The sequence below is a fragment of the Gopherus evgoodei genome, chromosome 4 (assembly GCF_007399415.2).
Source record: "Gopherus evgoodei ecotype Sinaloan lineage chromosome 4, rGopEvg1_v1.p, whole genome shotgun sequence".
Classification (NCBI taxonomy): domain Eukaryota; kingdom Metazoa; phylum Chordata; order Testudines; family Testudinidae; genus Gopherus; species Gopherus evgoodei.
Window position 1 is genome coordinate 134385630 of NC_044325.1, and position 20943 is coordinate 134406572.

The window sequence follows — 20943 nt, forward strand, 5'->3', positions numbered from 1 at the left end:
TCACACAGGACCACGTCTGCCTCCAGCAACCCAATCTAGAGTCTCTCCACCTCATGGCATGGAAACTCCATGGCTAAATCCGTTAGAACGTGCATGCACTGACTCAGTTAGGAAGGTCTCCTCGGCAACAGAAAACCATCCACTTGGTCCACTTATCTGGCTAAGTGGAAGAGGTTTTCAATTTGGCCTGTGCAGAAGGGCACTCTTCCATTGCAGTCATCGATTCCCTTCATCCTGGACTATTTACTTCACATAAAACAGCAGGGCGTTGTGGTACTGTTGATAAAGATGCACCTGGCCACTATTTCGGCTTTCCATCCCAGCTCAACTGGACAGTCAATATTTGCTAACCCCATGGTTGGCTGCTTCCTCAAAGGGCTACATAGACTGTACCCACAAGTAAGGCGACCAATTCCCCCATGAGACCTCAACCTGGTGCTCTCGAGCCTCCCTTCGAGCCCCTAGCAACATGCTCTCTACTTTGCCTTTCTTGGAAGGTGGCATCTTAGTGACTATAATGTCAGCCAGGATGTCTGAACTCAAGGCCCTGATGTCCAAGCCCCCTTATACTGTGTTTTATAAAGACAAGGTGCAGTTGCGGCCACACCCAGCTTTCTTCCCCAAGGTAGTTTTGCAATTTCACGCAACTCAAGACATTTTCCTTCCAGTGTTCCCTGCTAAGCTGCATGCACATAACTGGGAATGCTCCAGTCCCTGGATGTCTTAGCCTTTTACATTGACTGGACAAAGCCATTTCAGAAATCAACACAGCTCTTCATTGTGATTACTGAGCGGACGAAGGGGCTCCTGGTGTCATCTCAAAGGATCTCTTCATGGATCACGGCTTGTATCAGGGCGTGCTACGACCCAGCAAAGGTACTGGCCGCAGCATTAATAGTGCACTCCACAAGAGCACAAGCTTCGTCTGCAGCATTCCTGGCACCAGTTCCTATTCAAGACATCTGCAAGGCGACAACGTGTTTGCCTAATCACACCTTTACGTCGCATAGGCTAGAGATGATGCCACATTTGGCAGAGCAGTCCTGCAGTCTGCAACTCGGTGAACTCCAATCCCTCCTCCTAGGGACTGCTTGGGAGTCTCCCACTTGGAATTGACAGGAGAAATCACTTGAAGAAGAAAAAACGGTTACATAACTTTCCTCACTGTTCTTTGAGATGTGTAGCTCTTGTCCGTTGCAAGACCTACCCACCTCCCCTCTGTTGGAGTATCTGGCAAGAAGAAACTGAAGAGGCAATGGGCTGGCAGGGACCTATATACACCGCCATGAAGGCACAACTCCAGAGGGTTCCGCAGCCGACCCAAAGGGTATAGCTAGGGGGAAAACCTTCCGACGACTGTACACGTGGTACGCACACACCTACTTGGCATGGACATGAGCAACACATCTCAAAGAACAACGGTTACAAAAGGCAGGTGACCAGGGGTTTTGGTTGAAATTTTTCAAGTTTTTCATGGAAAAACCAACATTTTTTGGTAGTAATTTTCAGTAGGATTGAAATGAACTGATTTTTTTTTCCCATTTGATTTTGGTTAAAAAAAAATCTGTTGTTGAAAATGGAAAATTTTCACTGAAAGCCACAAGTTTTTACTGAGAAATGGTCTTTGACAACTGGAACCCCGTAGACGTCAAAGTCCACACCCAGTAAGATAAAAGGGTTGAAGGTCAGGAGGGTTTTCACATCACAGTCATCAAGTCAAGAAGATGTCATAGCCTGCTACATTCATGTCACGTCGAAGTGCTTTTTTGCAACCATGAGAGCTAATACTTACATTTCGATGAAAGCTGAGATTCTGTCCGATCTGAAAATGCCTTAGAGGCGGCTGTGTAAATACATCAGGCTGGTCAAGTGTTTGTCTGTGCCAGTTCAGTGTGATGAAAACTTCTCTCCAAGTCCTAGGGAGATCATCTGTCATTGGATGCATGGGGTTGTGTGTCTCATAGCAGCCCAGAGGGGCTTCAGTTCAGTTTAATCAGACAAGTGTCATGAAAGGGCAGAAGTACAAGAGACAGGGAGAGGGAGGGGAGTCCAGCACTTCCAAAGCAAGGCCGTCCGGGATGAAAAACATGTTCCTCCTGCACCAGGCTGGCATGTGGAGTGAGAAAGCAGCTTCCCCCATGTCTGTCCTCACTCCCACAGCCCCACGCAGAGCAGGGCTGGCGCTACCATTTAGGCAGCCTAGGCAATCGCCTAGAGCGCCAGAATAAATGGTGGGCGCCGTTTTGCCGGAGGGGGTGGCAGGCGGCTCCGGTGGAGCTGCCGCAGTGGTGCCTGCGGAGGGTCCGGTGCTCCACGGCTCTGGTGGAGCTGCCGCAGTCGTGCCTGCGGACGGTCAGCTGTTTGCGCGGCTCCAGTGGACCGCCCGCAGGCATGACTGCGGCAGCTCCACCAGAGCCATGGACCAACGGACCCTCCGCAGGCACCACTGTAGCAGCCCCAGCGGAGCCGCGGGACCAGCGCGTGGGGCGGCGAAATTGCTGTCCGCCTAGGGCGCTCAAACCCCTAGCGCCGGTCCTGGCGCAGAGGCATCCACAAGAACTCTGCAGGAGTTCCCTTTGGTGTCTCTTTAAACGCATGCACCAGAGAGAGAAGAATGGCGCAACACTGGGAACTGAACCAACTACTGCCATAAGCACTGCACCAGGCTTCTTCCCCATCAAGGGTGAGACGCCCAAGGGAGCTCCTCTGAGACGGGTCTGTGGGAGTTAGGCACCTAAATATCATTTAGGATCTGGGCCTTAGCCTCTCTGTACCTGAGTTTCTCTCCTGTACAGCAGGGACAATAGCATTGCCCTGCCTCATGGTGTGAGGGAGAGAGCTGAGGCTAAATATGGTGATGATTGTGAGGTGCTCAGATACTGTGATAATGGGAGCCAGAGAAGTGCCTACACAGATGCACCTGTGAAATTGTCTCTCACCTCTGTGCATCACATTTAACTGCTTAGCTTCCAGCTTCAGTCCTCCTGCAGGGGCCCTACAGGGGTAGGCACAAGACCTACCCCTCTGGTCGCAGTAGCCAGAAACATTGTCTGGTTCAAGTCACTCTTGGGCCAGGAGGGGCACAATGTAGAAATATGGCCGAGGATCTGTCAGAATGAAACTTTACAAGCCTGGAAATGTTGGTGAAATAAGTGCTCCTAATAACCAAGGGATGGGAAGTTGGGGTCCAGAGCAGGGGCGCTCATTTGGTCTGCTGTCATGGCAACATAAATTGGAGAGTGGCTCCCGAGTCCTTGGGCAATGCCAGCCTGGTTTGAAGTGGTGTTGAGTGCCAGCAACTGCTATTGACTCCCATGGGGGCTCAGCACCTGAGAATCAGCCCCCTCTTGGCCAGCTTTTCAAAAATACTTGGCACCTGCAATTGTGCATCCAGATCCCAAACCTGTTGCATGGCCTGATGTGAGGAGCAGGCTCTGCTGCTTGGAGAGGTGGGAAGGGAGGGCTGCGGGTTAGCCCTGGCAGAGCTGAGCTTGGGGAACCAAGGGGGCTGCAGGTTCAGACTGAAAGACATCAGCAGAGCTGTGGTGGGGAGCCAAGGAGTGTCACAGCAGCCAGGTGCTGGTCCTCTGCATGGGTTGAATTTCACTCCAAATAATCCACTTCCATTAATGCTGCTACCAGGAAACCCATTTGCCAGAATATTTGCAGGAAGCAAATAGACGCCAGCCATGAATGCTGGGAAACCAGTGTGCCCAGGGGCTTGGCAGTGCCCAGCTCACCAATCCAAAGCCTTTCTCGAGAGCCCTCTGGCTACTGCCTCTAGTTTGTTCTCAGCCAGCCCTGCTCGTGACACTCCCTGAAAGTCTATGCTGGCTCCAGCAGCAGGAAAAGTGAGCCAAGCTCGCCTGTTCAGCAGCAGCTACTGCGGGAGGAGTGGAGGGGTGTAGCTAGACCCACCGATTCTCTGCAGAGCCTCGTAAAGCCCTCTCCAGGGCCCCCATGTACACACACTTCTGCCCAGCGTGACTCGTGGAGAGTGGCCCCAGCATCCAGTCCCTTCACTGGGTGAAGAAGGATGGTCTTTTGGCTAATGCACAGGACTGAACAACCAGGACCTCTGGCTCTTGTTGCTGACTTGAGGTGTGACCTTGGGCAAGTTACTTCCCCTCTCTGTGCCTCAGTTTCCCCACTGTTACAATGATATCTCCCTCCTGGGTGGGGTGGGGGGGGTACGTGAGCTTGGATTCATTCATGCTTGCAAAGTGCTTTGAGACTTTTGGTGGGAGGAGCTAGTGAAGCATGAAGAAGGGTGGGCACATCCCAGCCAGGGCTTCTCTGTGCCAGTGTCAGGCATTAGCTGTGCGGTTAACAGGGAAGCGACATTAGCCCCAGCCATGCGGTGGGCCAGACACCTGTGGTTTGTTTGCTCCCTCAGCTGGAACTGGCTCTCAGAGCAGCGTCGCTCTAGCCCTGCCCCATAGCCCGGTCCAGCTGGAGGAAATGAATTCTTTCAAAGCTGAAAGCGAGCGTGACACAGAGGCTTAATCCCAACTCTTAACCAGGGCTGGTGGACAATGGACGAGCCTTTCTGCAGTTCAGCTGAAATGTGACTCATCCTGCTGTGCTGTCGCCATGGCCTGTGATGGCTGCTGCTGTGCCCTAGGGGTCACTCAGAGCAAGCAGCCTGGTGCCCTCCCCTTCCCTTCGCCTTGCTGCCCCTCCTGCTGGAGCCACGGAGCAGCCAGTGGAGATAGTGGGGACACAAGATAAGGGAAGGTCTACGGCACCCCCAGTCTGATGGTGTCATAGTATAATTCCCAAATCTGAACCTTAGCGTCCAAAATATGGGTACTAACATGAATTCCCCTAAGCTTAATTACTATCTTAGATCCTGTAGTGCTGCCACCAATCAGGACTTAGAGTAGAGCGCCTGATAGACTCTGGTCTCCCCCAAAACCTTCCTTGGGGACCCCAAGACCCAAATTCCTTGAGTCTCACAACAAAGGGGAATAAACCATTTCCCTTCCCCCTCCTTTCTTCCTCCCAGCTCTTTCCCGCCCTGGGTACACTAGGAGATCACTGTGATTCAACTCCTTGAATCACGACACAGAGAGGAATTATACCTTCCCCCAGAGGCAATCCAGATTCAATTCTATGAATCTAAAACAAAGAGGAAATTCACTTTTCCTTTCTCCCCCCTGCTCTCTTTCCCTTCTCCCCAACAATTCCCTGGTGTATGCAGACTCAGTTCCTTTGAGCCTTAACTAGGAGAAAAAAATCAGACAAGTCTTAAAAGCAAAACTTTTAATAAAAAGAAAGAAAAAAGTAAAAGGTTTATCTCTGCAATTTATATGGTAAAAAGTTACAGGGTCTGTCAGCTTATAGAAATTGGAGAAACAGCCTCCTCCAATGCAAGTACAATTTAAAATACTTCCAGCCAAATACACCTTTGCACATAAAGGAAAACAAATAAAAAGACTATACCACCTTTCTACCTTTATACTTACAAATAGAATGGAATAGAAGATTAGAGAGCCTGTAGGTACATGTGGTCACTCTCAGAGCCCAGAGAGAACAAAGCAAAACCCAAAAAACACAAACAAAGGCTTCCTTCCACCAAGATTTGAAAGTATCTTGTCTCCTGATTGGTCCTCTGGTCAGGTGTTGCAGGTCACTGTTTGTTAACCCTTTACAGGTGAAAGAGACATTAACCCTTAGCTATCTGTTTATGACAGATGGGCCCCAGGAACACACTGGCATACACAGCTGCCGAGTTTTGTGCATCTCCATGCCCTGCCCCTCTGGTGTTAGGGGCAGGGCGTATAGTCACAGATATTTCATTCACAAAGACACAAATTAGCTCATTAAATGCAACATCACACATGGAGCTGCCCAAAACCCGGCAGCCATGAACCTAAGATCCAGCTTGACTGTCTGCTCAGCGGTGGGCCAGCGCTCACGACTGATGCCCTCTGTCCCCAGCAACAGGTTGTTTTGACACTGGACACTAGGAGCCAGAGCTGGATTCCGACAGGGGTGCTGGAGTTCATTTCTCTGTGAGTTACATGCTTGCTCAGCTAAACTGTTTGCAGTGTTGTCTAGTGGTAAGTGCAAAGGATAAGGAACCCTAGGACTCCTGGGTTCTAGTCCTGGCTATGTGAGGCAGTATATTCTAGTGCAGGGATCAGCAACCTTTCAGAAGTGGTGTGCCGAATCTTCAGTTATTCACTCTAATTTAAGGTTTTGCGTGCCAGTAATACATTTTAATGTTTTTAGAAGGTCTCTTTCTATAAGTCTATAATATATAACTAAACTGTTGTTGTTGTATGTAAAGTAAATAAGGCTTTTAAAATGTTTAAGAAGCTTCAATTAAAATTAATTAAAGTGCTGAGCCCCCCAGACCAGTGGCCAGGACCTGGGCAGGGTGAGTGCCACTGAAAATCAGCTCGCATGCTGCCTCGAGCACCTGTGCCATAGGTTGCCTACCCCTGTTCTAGTGATTAGGTCAAAAGACTAGGAGTCAGGACTCCTGGGTTCTTCTCTATCACTGACTTGCTATGTGATGTCAGGCAAGTCACTTCTCTTCCCCAGGCGTCTGCTTGTTTCTCAGTCAGTTTCTCGCAGGGGTGTTGAGAGAATTGATGGGTGTTTGTGAAGTGCTTTGAGAGCCCCATGGGAAGCAAGACTGCGTGTGATTTCTTTATTAAGCGCTGTAGCTGAACTTGGCTGGAACAAATCCATCAGGGATTTGGGATCTGTATAGAGCAATCTTAACATGAAGGAATGCAGATCCAGCTGGGACTGTTTGGAGGCGAGGAGGCTACATGGAGCTGCACTGCAGTAAGGTCTAATAGTCACGGCTGTGCAGGTAAGATTTCGGTCTCGGTATTAGGGAACATTCTCAGCCTCTCTCTTGCCCAGCCCCTCTTGGCTAGGATGGCTTTTCCCTCCCAGTCAATGGGGTTAAGGCTCCTCAGGTTGGAGTCATTCCTTTGAGATCAGCTGCAGCGAATCTCCCTGTACTCTGTCCTTGCTCCCCCTCATAGCTCATGTCACATAAGGGGCATTCCATTCAGGGAGAGGGAAGGTAGCACAGGTCCCATCCCCATACAGCTGGACGCTCTGCTATCATCCAGGTCAGCTTGCTGACTTCCTAGCTGCTGCTGCTCCACCAGCCGCTGGGATGGAGCAGTCAGTGTCAGGAGTGTCTGATGCAGGCAGCGTGAAGGCAAAGACCTCTGGAAAGTGCAGCACATCCCTGCTGTCTGTGCACACAGCAGGCATTGCATCCTAATGCAGATCCCAACTGCTGCACACTCTGCCCCTGCCACTTCGCTGAAGCAGCTCTGCACTTTTCACTCATCTCTAGTCCCATTCCACCCTGGCCACAGGTAGCCAACATGGGACAAACAGAGGTTGGGATAGCCAGCAATTTAATCAGCATCAAACTAATGTCATCATTCAACAGGCTGGGGAATTTTAAAGGCACACTGTGACATTTAGCTCCCAATTTTGACCTGCGTGACCATGGTTACAGAAGTCTGGCTGTGAATGCCCTCTGCCTAGCTACTGGCTCCCACATTTCAAAATATTGATCTCTGTTCTTTCCATCCAGCACAAACAGTTTAACTCAACAGAAACCAACAAGACCAGCCTCTCTGCTGCTGTTAATCAGCACAACTTCATTGGCCTGAGTGACCTGTAACCATGGACACCAGCTGAGGCTCTCGCCCCATGTAATTAATGACTTTTTTTTGGTCCTGATGAGTGAGCCTCCCCTGCAGTACTGCTGGGCCAAAGCCAGGAGTGTTGCCTGAGATCCCAAAAGTGAAATGCACCATGTAAACCTACAGCATACTGAATCCCTATCAAATCTACCAACAAGGGGATGTGTGAAGGGAAAGATGGCCTTTAACTCCATGGGTTGGTTAAGGGGAGCTTTCTGGAGGGGGCAGAGCATGAGAATGATCATTTACTAAAACATAGGGAGTGTTCTTCCCACGTGTGAAGAGGGGAACAGATGAGACCTGGACTCTATTCCCAGCTCCACCACTGACCTGCTGGGTGACCATGTGGCTGCTCTGTGCCTCAGTTTCCCCTCCCACCAGTTGTCTGGCTTGTCTGCTTGGACTATAAGGCCCAGATCCTGCAGGCTCTGGCTTCCACAGCAGTCAGGATCTGGGCCCAAGTTTTTCCAGGCAGGGTCTGGCTCTTACGATTTGTCTATGTCCTGCCAGCATAATGGGGCCTCAGTCTCTAGATGTTGCTGTAATATTATTAATCATTATTGAATGTGACTGAAGAAAAGTAAACTTGATTTTAAAGCTGCTTATTGGGTGGTAATGTGGGGTGTTTTCAGCAGGGCAGGGAAGGAATGGGCAGTTAACTCTACCGTTCCTGCCTTGTTTCTGTCTCTCTAACTCTGGCTATAGAGCACAGTTGTGGTCAGATCAAGGTGTAAATCATAGCTCCATGGGAGCTATGCTGAGCTACACGAGCTGAGGGTCTGGCCCACTCTTTGTACCCGCTTGTTTGGAAATAGTGGTTCTTTTCAACCAAATAGCACTTAAGGGCCCGTTCCAATGTGGATGCCTAAATAAAGGCTAGATTGTGAGTCAGGCTTTGGGGTTTCACAAGGGACTAGGAGCCCCCCTACACAGACTGCCTGGACCTGGATCCAGTTATGTTGGGCTACTTGCTCACCTGCTCCCTACCTGGAGCAGGAGGAGGGGCAGGAAATAGGCAGAGCCAGGGCTCAATTCCTACCCCTTCTTCATTAGCCAGAGCAGCTGAGCCAGCCTGGGGCAGGTAGCAATTGACTACAGGTATAGGCCAGGAGTAAGTTACTACCCCCAGAGGAAGAAGGGCTGTTGCTGTGTCTCCCAGAGGTGCTCCTGAGATGGCGGTGCTTGTGTCCCAGAGCTGGGCCTAAAGTCACCCCTAACCCAAAGAGGTGGCTATCCCCCTGCAGCTCCTGTTGGTTTGCTAGCATCTCGAGCAGAGAGGCTACTTATTTAGGTGCCTCCTTGTGGATTTAAGGGCTAGATTCACAAAAAGACTTTGACTGACTGTCACTTTAGGTGCCTAACTCCCAGAATCAGCTTCACAGAACCCTGCTCAGCTGCCTCCAAACCCGGTAGGCACCTAAACTTGCCCAGTACTTATGTTTTTGCTGTATAAGTTCGCTTGGTGCCTGTATTTCTGCCTCTGCACACGCGCACCACTGCCTCCCTCTTGGCATCCGGACGCCTAAGCTCCAGAGCAATGCACAAAACAGGGGAAGATGGGCCTTACTCACCTGGTAAGTGGGCTCAGAACTTGCTGACCGGACCCCTGCTTGGGGGATTACACAGAACAGCCCCTAGTGGGGAGGGGGTAGAGGAGGAGGACCTCCTTCACATCCGTTACCACCATGGGATGCGTGAGACCTCCCCAGCTAAGTCTCACCACCACCTGAGGGAGAGGAGGGATTTGAACTGGGATTTACAATGAAGCCGAGGACGTGGGGCTTCAGATCCTGTGCTCCAGTCCAAGCTTCCACGTGCTGTGTGCACAGCTGTTAAGGCGCTGGCACAAGCCCAGGCTGGGAGACTTGCTGTTGCAGGCTGGGGTGACCTACCCTTACTGTCCCCATTCATTATATAGGGAGCCTAGGCACCAAACTCGAGCTTTGCGTCTCCCGGTGGCTTTCGAACCGTTTGGCGTGGTGCTGCTCGGCGTCCCCACCTCTCAGCTCCATTGCGACTCTAGCCGTAAATACCTCACTTCAAGCCCCTGACACTGCGGCCACAATCAGTAGGAATGGGCTACGCCCCCCCGTGTAGCAGGATTTATGCCAGCTGAGGACCTGGCCCATTGCATTTTAAGCCTCTGTGAGGTTCTGTCAGCCGCGGCGAGTCAAAATTAATGTGGGGATAAAATTAAATTAATTTAGAATCGAGCTCTTGTGCTTGAGCAGCCTGGGATGTTTTTTAATGGACTCTGAGTCCTTTGCATTAAATACCCCTTAGTGACTCAGAGGAGGCAGCTGACCTGATTTATGCCTCAGACAATTCCCTGTGTGTTCCCGAACATATTTGAAGTATTGTTCCCAATGACACCTCTTCGCCTTCTGTTTCCTTCAAGATCCTTAACTTTTCAATCAATTTCAAAGCCCTGAATAGAGGGAAGCTGCTGAGCGGGGTGTGGGGGACCCACAGCACAATAGCTGGGGAGATGTCAAGGGTGGGGGAGCGAATTTGTCAGGCAGACAGCCTTTTATCCTCCCCGTGCAAGCTACGGCAAGAGAAACAAGCGGAGAAATGGCTTTTGAAAGCTGGGAGCATTTAGTCATCAATTGCCTGTAACTCTGATGAGCGCGTTTTCCATGCAGCCTTTATGAGCCGTCTCCTTCTGTCTTACAGGGCCCCCTATGGGGTTTAATGGTATTGCTCCTGTATACACCCTGTAGTGCTGTTCCCCCGACTTGGCTTTAAATCAGAACAGGGCAGGACTGTTGAATGCATCCAAGAGCCCCTTTGAAGAGGAGAGAACCCAGCACATGCTGGGGTCTCCTGAACAGCAGGTTCCAGTCATAGAACCACAGAATATCAGGGTTGGAAGGGACCTCAGGAGGTCATCTAGTCCAACCCCCTGCTCAAAGCAGGACCAGTCCTCAATTAAATCATCCCAGACAGGGCTTTATTAAGCCTGACCTTAAAAACCTCTAAGGAAGGAGATTCCACCACCTCCCTAGGTAACCCATTCCAGTGCTTCACCACCCTCCTAGTGAAAAAGTTTTTCCTAATATACAACCTAAACCTCCCCCACAGCAACTTGAGACCATTACTCCTTGTTCTGTCATCCGCTACAACTGAGAACAGTTTAGATCCATCCTCCTTTTAACCCCCTTTCAGGTAGCTGAAAGCAGCTATCAAATCCCCCTTCATTCTTCTCTTCTGCAGGCTAAACAATCCCAGTTCCCTCAGCCTCTCTCATAAGTCATGTGCTCCAGCCCCCTAATCATTTTTGTTGCCCTCTGCCGGACTTGTTCCAATTTTTCCACATCCTTCTTGTAGTGTGGGGCCCAAAACTGGACACAGTACTCCAGATGAGGACTCACCAATGTTGAATAGAGGGGAATGATCACGTCCCTTGATCTGCTGGCAGTGCCCCTACTTATACAGCCCAAAATGCCGTTAGCCTTCTTGGCAACAAGGACACAATGTTGACTCATAATGGGAGTCCGAGCTGTGAACAAACTGCCACCAGGTTTGTTACAGGGTGGAAGCCAGATTGCAAGGAGTGACATGGCAGCAGCGTCAGGATCAGAGTCCCCCACGCTCCTTATCTGGCCCTGCGCTCTTGACTTTGCACAGCACTCTGCCCCGCTGTTGGCAGGGTCATGCCCTTCCAGGCAGGCTCCAGGTGAGATGTGGGGAGAGTAAGAGGGCCACAGCTGGGTGTGTTCTCAGTGGGACAGCTGCCAAGGAGCCAGCGCACTGTTTGTCCTGAGCATCGTGATGGAAGGATCTTCAGAAAAGCTTTTCCAGTGAATCGCAGGATTCAGAGTTTAGGAAGCAGAGACCCGGAATCCAACAGCTACTCTAGTCTCCATGGAGGCAGCTGCCGAGTTATTTATAGGGGCTTGTGGTGATCACTGGAGAAACAGCTAACTGGCTGGAATCCCAGCCCAAACTGTCACGGCAAATCCAGATTCAGTATCAATACTTCCCTCTGATCTGTATCCACAGTAGCCCCTCCCTCCCTGGTAGTCTAGTGGGTAGGGTGCTGACTGGGAGTCACAAAAATTAGCTTCTAATCCCACCTCTACCACTGATCTTGGACAAATTGTTTCACCTTTCTGTGCCTCTGTTTCCCCTCCCGCTCTTTGTCTGGGTTGGCTATTTAGTTTGTAAATACTTTGGGGGCAGCAACTGTGTCTCGTTCTGTCTGCACAGCACCGGGTGCGCCGGGACCTCCTGATGTTACTGTGATATAAAATAGCTGTGCTGAGCTCCACCATATGGCCTAAATAGTTCTGCTAGGGTCTGCTCCGCAGCCCACTGATGGGAGTGATTCCATTGATTTTTCTGGGCTTTGGATCAAGCTGGAATTCCAAAACCATCAGTTGTGCCCCTGAAAGGTGACAAGCTGATGTGTGACTGAGGAGTTGGCTGTTGGTATGAAGGGATGTGAATCAAGGAGCTGATATTTGTCTTAACTTGTGGCAGATCAGAAGTTGATTTTCTGGAATCTGATTTGCCATGCAGTAAATATTTGGAGTGGCCTGGTATTAGTTGTTTTGGCCCAGTTTCAGCATGGAAGGCCATTATTCCAAAGTGGGATGCTGGGGAATGAGCAGAGAGAGGATATTGATGTGACTCATGCTATGAGGAGGGTGGCCTGAGGCACTGAAGAACTACTTCTTTTGCTAGGGGAAGAAAAGTTCAGAATAAGGGTTAGTGCAAAGAAGAGCTGCTCAAAATTTTAAGTTTCACGGAAGTGTTAAGTACATTTTTATTCTGCTAGGTTATAACATGGGGGAATTTTAAAAAAAATTCTGGGGAAATGTATTGACTTTTTCTGAGAATTGAAACTTTTGAAAATGTAAATTTCAAGTTTTCTCATGGTAAATGTTTGCCTTTGTAAATGTCCTGTTCTGAAACCCCTATGCAGTCAAGACAATCAAAGCTGGCAACAGAAGAAACACAAACAACAAAGAAAACCCAGAAAAACAAAACTGAAACCCAGTAAACCAACCAAAAATGTTCATTGTATTTTGTCAAAAAAAAAGACTTTCAGGAACATCACAATGTTTACATTAACATTTGTTCGTTAAAAAAGGTTTTTAATAAGATTGAACTTTTTTTCCTTATCTAGCCTCTGTTTCTGTCCTATGTGAGCACTTCACAGTTTCTAATGCGTTAGTTCTCGTAACACCCCGTCAAGTAGCACAGATGGGGAATTGAGGCCCGGGGGGTTTGTCTACCCTCCCAGCCTGGGTAGGGTTAGCGTGCTAAAAGCAGCAGTGCGGGCGTTGTAGCTCTAGTGGAGATTCAAGCTAGCCACATGAGATTAGACCCAGGGGCTGGTGGGCTTGAGCACCCAACCCACCACAGCCACGAAGCTGTTTGTAGCACACTAGCGCATCTGTCTTCCTGGGGGAAAGTTCACTTCTAGCTGTCGCTATATCAAGAGACGAATCGTCAGATTTCCAAAGGTATCTAAGGCCTGTGGCTTCAATGGGAGCGAAGCACCTGACTTGCTTAGCTGCTTTTGCAGGTGCCACGAGGTGCCCACCGGCATCTTTAGATATTTCAGCTTGGAAAATTTGGCCTTATGTGACTTGACCCAGGTCTCCCATTGCCAAGGCTGGTGTTCTGACCGCTGAGCCGTTTTTCCCCAGTCTGAATGCTGTATCGACTCTTCCATCAAAAAACTTCTTGGCCAACTCCAGTAGAGAGGCTGAAATATGGAGCTCTTTCCAGCGGATCAGAGAGACTGGGCAGCCGTAGCTCTGAGCACTGGCATGAAGATGACTTTCTGGCAGATGCAGATGTTCACTTAGCCATGGTTTAGTCTGACCCGATAGAGTTGTGGAAGTGCCTCTGTGGGGTTGTAGTTAGACATGGAGCAATGCTCATCTCCCAAGTGCACTCAGATGGGAGATGAAGGTGTGGCCACAGCATGGGTTGGGATACTTATGCTGGCATTGGTCTAGCTAGTGCAGGTAACAATAGTAGTCAAAATGGGGCAATACAGGCTTCAGAATTGGGACAAGCCTACCAGGGGCCCTGGGTATGTAGGCAGGTTGCTGGCCTGCGCTGGGCTCTGTGCTGCTGTGTTTTCACTGCTGCTGCTCTCTGCGCTAGCTAGATTAAAGCTAGCGTTGGTATGCAGAGCCGTGCTATCCTTACACCTTAATTTGCAGCGGAGATGTCCCTTGAAGCTGTGCACAGCGCAGAGTGAGCTGAAAGCGGCAGGGGAATCCTCGCAAGCGTAAAGACGGTAGAAGTGGTGCAACTGCCTCCTACATCAGCTCTGCCGCGTCCTGTCTCCTGACTCCATCCCTGGTCTGTTGGAAACGGCGGGCGGAGGCATGTCAGGCAGAGCAAGGCACCAGTATGCCTGGTTCTAGGCTGGCATCCTGACCTCCCTGCTTCCTAAGCACGGATGCATACATTGGAGAACAGAGCCCCAGCACCTTGAGAAGAGGGAGAGATCCCAGACATGCCATCCTCACCCCGCACTCAGCCCACTATGGTACCGGAACCATGAGCTGAAAAAATAAAGAGCTAGGCCAGATGTCTCTGGCATAGAACTAGAAGCTTCTGAATATGAGTCCTTGTGTCCACAGAGGGCATCTGGCTGGCTCTTAGTGACGTACCGGGGCCATCCCTAGCTGCACAATCTGCAGCAAGCCCAAATGTACCCACCTAACCCCCCCACCACGCCGCAGAGCTCTGCTTGGGCATTAACCAAACCAATCACATACGCCTGTGCAACTTGCTCCCGACCTGGAATAACTCCCTTCCATTAGCAGCTGCTCAGTCTGACAATGGACCATGCTGACATAGTGAGCGATAGCGCTGGGGAAAGGAGCCAGCTGGACGGCCCTGGAGTCTGGAGGCTTCTAATTTATCATCCCAACTGGCACAGAGCAAGCCATGGCTGCGCAAGCATGCCCACCGTGCCTTGTACCTCAGCCCTGGCCTGTGCAGGACCTAACTGTAGCCAGGACGAGCTCCGTATCCATGGCACGTGCTGGTCCTGATTCAGCAAAGTGCTGAAGTCCACGGGATATAAGCTCGTGCTTAGAGTTAAGCACTTGCTCAAGTGCTGTCTGGAATCAGAGCTTCAGTCCATGGCCTCTGAGGCTGCCAGTGAGTGGCCCAGTTCGTGCCAGTGGGGTATGGGTGATGCAAAGATTTTGATGACCTGGGCAGTAGTAGAAGTGGACTGAGACCTTGGACACTGAGCAGCTGGCTGATGGTCACAGCTGTGTCGCTACTGATCTGGGTAGATTTGGGGACCTCTAGGACAGAAAGCTCTGCCTGCCACCTTCTTGTGCAGTGAAACTAATGGGGGTGTGTGTGTAGGATCGGTACCTCTGATCGGGTCTATCAGCTCTGCTAGAAGATGTTAGAGGGTGAAACTTCCTTAGAGCAAGGTCACAGAGGCTGTAGAGCCATATCCCAGGAGAAGTGGTGGAGGTTGCACTGGTTGATCTTTAAAGCTAGGCTGGACAGTACCCAGGGAAGTATCTAGACTAACAGAGATCTACCCAGTCTGGCTCCGGGCCCATCTTCTGCCTCAGTTTTCCCTCATTTCATGCTGGTTCTCTTGGCCTTCAGTGTTGAGGTGACTTAGCTCTTCAGCTGAGCTACAGAAGTCCACTTCTTCCAGGGTATCACCTAGAGTCTTCTGCCACGGTCCAAAGCTGGGCACAACCGTTTGGCTGGAAGTTGAGGGCCTGGTAGGAATGGTCCTAACCCCGATGGAGCATGCCCCAGGAGGAGATGGGCCTTGTTGTATCCAGCCTCTCTACATTTCTATGACTTCTGTTGCAGAAGAGTTGGGGCAAAGGTTTATCTCTAGTGCATTTTGATGGGATCCTTTAACATCTGTCTGAGTGTTTCTGCTTCAGACTAGTACAGTGACAGAACAGAGGACCTGCCATACCTTCTCAGCACAGGGCTCCATCTTGACTGGTGTCCTGGCTTGAAAACTGCCAGCACCCACTGCTTCATTGCAGGGCATTGATAGAATAAGTAACCCATCAGGGAAATTTCTTTCTGACCCATCCGTTACTGGTTGGCTCGTGTCCTAGGCTGAGTTTATACGCTGTACTCCTTATCCAGAGAAAGGTTTGCACCTTCTTAGAATCCTACTACGCTCATGGCAGCAATGATTTCTTGTGGCAATGAGTTATGCAGACTAATGATATTTTGTGTGGGATAGTATTTCCTGCTGTTGGTTTTAAACTGGCTGCCTTCCAATTGAATGAAATGTCCCTTTGCTCTTCTCCAATGGAAAACTGGAAACAGGAATCTTAGATTTCCCTTCCCTGGGTCATTAGTTAATTTGTATACCTTGATTAAGTCCCTTCCTAGGGACTAAAAGTACCAGGATTTAGAGTTGGTGACTGATGTCTGGGGCCCAGCACTGAATACAGATTATGAGTCAGACGAAGCCTGAAAAGGATCTGTGCTCCTGAAGACACATATCGGAGGTGCACAAGGCATTTTCTTACCATGCTGAGGGGCAGCACTGGGGTACATTCTTCTGCTACTCACTTCACTAGAGAATACTCTGCTTTGCCTCAAGTGGCACCAAAAATTAGGTGTGCTCCCCTGTCACCATGGTGAGGGGTCCGTGCTGATCCATTGGAGCTATGCCAACTTACACCAGCTGGGGACCCAGCCCGTGACATTTGTTATGGGGCTGTCTGGCTCATTGCACGTATGGGGGGAAAGGCAGGACGGTGCAGGGCAGTGCTGTGTTTTAGTGCCTCAGTCTCGAATTGGTTAGGGCAAGTGAAAATGATTTCTGATTCCACCTGGATTTGGAGCTCACGCCCTCCCAGATCCTGACAGGTATTTAGGCTCCCATGGGAGTTAGGAACCTAAATACCCTTCAGGGTCTTGGCCTCAGACCCCTGGAGGCAGAGGCACCAGATATGAAATGCAGGATTATTTCACAGCTGTTAAAACAGCTTTTAAATAATCAATTGTCCTTTAACTGAGTGGTTCTCAAACAGGGGTGAGCAAGTTTCAGGGGGTTCGCCGAGTCCTCAGTGTTAGACTTGCTGGGGCCCAGGGCAGAAATCCTAAGCCCTGCTGTGCAGGGCTGAAGCCTGGGTTTCTGAGCCCCACCATCCAGGGCTGAAGCAGAAGCCTGAGCAACTTAGCTTCACAGCGGGCCCTGTGGCGTGGGGCACCAGGCAGCTGCCCTGCTTGCTACCCCTTAACGCCGGCCCTGGGTTTTATATGCAGAAAACAGTTGTGGCACAGTAGGGCCATGGAGTTTCTATAGCATATTTGAGTGGGGGGGCGGGATCGAAAGAAAAGAGTTGAGAATCTGTGAGGTAAACTGTGTGTGAAGTGCTGGGATGGGGCTGAGAGGTGACAAATAGCAAAGTGCTTGCTTGAATCTGGCTATTATATTGTATTCTGTAGTGCAATAGCTAAGCCTGGAGACTTACAGAGAAGTGTCAGACACAAAGTCTGCCACTAGAATCTGGCAATTGAAGGGCCTAATTCTCAAAATCCCCCTATTGAGCGCTAGTGACGGCTGCCATCCCCTGGCCAATCGATTTCACTAGCGGTCAGCGCTAGGCTCTGTAGCATGGGTTTACAGGAGCAGGTTCTGCAACTGAGGTAGTGTGGGAAGAAGCGGTAGAGATGAAGTGATGAGGATTGTGAGGAGAAGGGTTACAACAATCAAGGGAGCATGAGAAATCCTAGGGGGTGTTTGCACAGCTTGTGAGTTCTGTGTGAGTTACCACCTGAGAGAGACATAAGGGGTGAGTGTGAGAGAGGGAGAGTTAACATTTGTGGTAAATTAATATATTCTAATAGTCCGAGGCAGGGCCAGATTTAGGGGCAGGCGACCTCCTGGGGTGCTGGGTTTGTGGGGTGCCGGGCTCAGGTGGCTGGTTTTGTTTGTAGTGACAAAGGGAAAAAGAGAAGTTTTGAGGTCACATTTCAGGTGTTCCGTAAGTGGAGCCATTTGTCACTAACCTCCTAGAATGTAGAATCTCCTGGAACCTTCCAGACTTGGAGAATTACATTTTCCTCGAACCTCCTAGAACATTGTCAGCCAGGCCCTCGCGGATAGATAAGGGGCATCGCCAACCAGCCAGTGAGATGTAAGAACGAAGAGACGTGAGAGCCCAGTTGCGATATTGTGAGCCTTGTTTTGTTGTGTAATTGTGAAAGTGGACTTGTGTTTTAAGACTTGAAGAGTGTGAGTAGCGACAAATAAAGGACGTATTTAATGAGACACTAGAGATATCAATCAAACCCCTTTACTACTTTGGCCATGCTTAATGCGTAATGTTTGATGACTTTCTAAGACTGCAGAACATAGACTTTTGCTCTCCCTCATATTTCCCCCCCATGGAAAATAAAAGATGCTTATTCTTAACATTAAAAAGTTTCTATAAGCTTAGAGGAAACAAATTTTTTTATTTGCATATATATATGGCAAATAAATACAGATTTACAGATCCTAGCATGCAAACTTGTCATCTTATATGACAGGGATAAATTGTGCAAATCAAACCATGCATCAAAGTCATGAAATGGGCTACAAATGCAATAAAAATAAGGTATTCAAAAGTTTAACAAATAGAGGGCAGATGCCATTTGGTCCAGGGCCAGCCCTAGTCTGAAGGAGGATAAATTCAGTGGTCGGCACTGCTGGGGTTGAGGGAGGGAGTAGTAGAGGGGAGGTTCAGGTTGGTGCTGCTGGGGGTTGGAGGGGAGGTTGATGCAGTTAGGGGGCTGGGGTGGGGGAGGGGAGGTTGACGCTGCTGGGGGTATGTGGTAGGGGAGGTTGAGGCTGCTGGGGAGCTGGGGTGGTGGAGGGGAGGTTGACACTGCTGCTCCCCCCTCCAAGAAAGAGGACAGAGGAGGGATTGGAAGGGGGGTGCATGGGGCACCACTCCAGGGGGATTAGCCTGGCAGAGCAGGTCTCCCATGAGAAGGTGCAGAGAGAAGGGCTAAGAAATGGGAGAAGGGCCTTTTGCCCTAGAGAGGGGCAGGGTCCCTGCCTAGCCATCCTAGGGGGATGCGGCTGTGCTTGGGAACACACTTTCACTGCAGTTCTGTAACCAGACCCCCACAAAAGGCCCAGTGAGTTTAGGAGAACCATCCATGCCTATAAATGGGTTAGTGGCTCATGGATAGTCCTGGGAGGGGGCTCGAGCTGGCTGTGGTGATGTGGGGCTAGGAATTCCGATCTGTGTTAATTTCTAGATGCTTTATGTGACTGTGACATGGGAGAGGTTTACCGTCTGCCCCTGAATAGCAGGAGGGAACACAGTGGATTGAGATAGGGCACCTCAGGGAAAATGGGGCAGGTGGATAAGAGACAGGGCTGGAGCCACTAAGCTGTGAAGATGCTAATTGCGGGCCCCAGCCCGAGCTGCACAGCTGTTTTGCCCAGGCTGGGAATAGAGGGATCCAAAGGACTGAATCAGTTAGAGTGACTCTGTAGGGGAGTTAACAGCCCCTGTCTAAGACCCAGGCTCTGCAGGATGGGTCAGAAGCAGGTGGGCCTGACTAAGTTGTCGGGGGATGCTGAGGATTAGGTCAGACAGCCAAGTTCATAGGCCAGTTGTTGTGTTAAAATCCTCATTTGTGCTGCGCTGCAAAGATCGAGCAGTCCTTTGGTTTAAGAAAGCTGTGCAGTCAGCACTTCAGTCATTCCAGCTGGTGCAAGGAAGCCTTGCAAGCACTGAGCCCGGTTGGATCTGCTGAGAGATCATGGCCAGTTCAGAGGGGCTATAGCCAGAGACTCTGTCCAGGACCAAGAGAGTTGTGGGATCCCACCCTAGCAAGGTGAAAGAAAGAGGCCTAACACTTCGGCGGGGGAGGGAGGTTGCATACAGAAAGAGCAGAGAGAGATCAGAGATGCAACTAGTTCTGTAACTGCAACCCCAATCACGACCAGCTAATGTCTTAAAAGACAACTCACTCCATCTACACTAAATGCAAAGCCGTTTAGACTGAAGTGAGTTAAAATGCTTTGGGCCTCGTCTACGCACAAACGTGCACTGGTTTACTGAAACCAGTTTAGTCAAACGGTGCAGACTCCTGTGTGAACCCTCTGCCTTCAGTTGAAGAGCAGCTGAGTTTGGGTTGGTTTAACCTCATGAACGGAAACAAGTTTGGTTTAAACCAAAATGATGGCATGCACCTGGCCTTTTGCCCTGATTTAACTAAACGGGATTAAAATACATAGATTCCAAGGTCAATGGGGACCACTGTGATCATCTAGTCTGACCTCCTGCATAGCACAGGCCACAGAACTGCTCCCAAATATTCCTGTTTGAATTAGACCAGATCTTTTAGAAAAACATCCTAGCTTGATTTTAAAATTGCTGGTGAGGGAGAATCCACTTATAAATAACACCCTGCCCTGTTGTAGACTCACCTTTATCAAACACCTTTTAAACCCACCTATTTCCTGACTCTAGATGGGCTGCAAATCAAAATTGTTCTAACCCATATTCCTCTTTTCAGGCAGTTTGAAACCACACAATGGCTATGTTGTTAATTACTGTAGTGCCCACAAGTCCTAGTCATAGACCGGCTCCTGGTTGTGCTAGGAGCTGTACAGGTGCTAGGAGCTGTACAGGTTCCCTGCCCCAGAGAACTTACCTGAAAGTCCTTCCCCCTCTTAACTACCAGTTTCTGCCTGGTGTACATTTCTGCCTGGTGTACATAGCTCTGGCTCTAATGATTTCACGTTCTTTCCCATTTCGCTATTCTGGAGGATTAGTCTGGTTGACTGATTCCTCATGGCTTTTTCTATTATTATTATTATTTTCACCACATTCTCATTTTCTTGCCCCAGAATGAATCTGTCCCATTTCCTCGTGCAAGAGCTTTATCAGTTCCTAACATGTCGGTGGTTTAATTACAGCATGTTTTGAAGGTGCAGGTTTTTTTCAAAGGGCCTGTCTATGCTACGTTTGTTTCAGTTTTGACCGTTTGATTGGATTTTTTAAAATAAAGTTAAAGGAAACTTTGAGATGAAAAGTCATTTTGAACTAAACAAATTAAATGTTTTGACTTTAGGGGAATTGTTTTTGAACTTAATAGTTAGTCTAAACCGACATGAATTCACAAAACATCTGGGTGTCGTCGAATCTGCATTTTTCTCTGATTAAAAAAAATCTTGTCTGAAAAAAGCAGGCCTGGCACTAGGTATGGACTCGACCAGTTCCACAAGGCAGTGAGATAGCCCATGGCTGTGCCCATCTTACAACTT

General features: G+C 49.5%; 1 protein-coding gene across 3 annotated transcripts in view; it reads left to right on the forward strand.

The window, feature by feature from the left end:
- SYT2 (synaptotagmin 2) overlaps positions 1–20943 on the forward strand; it is a 219935-nt gene that overhangs the window by 130255 nt on the left and 68737 nt on the right. The window lies entirely within an intron of this gene.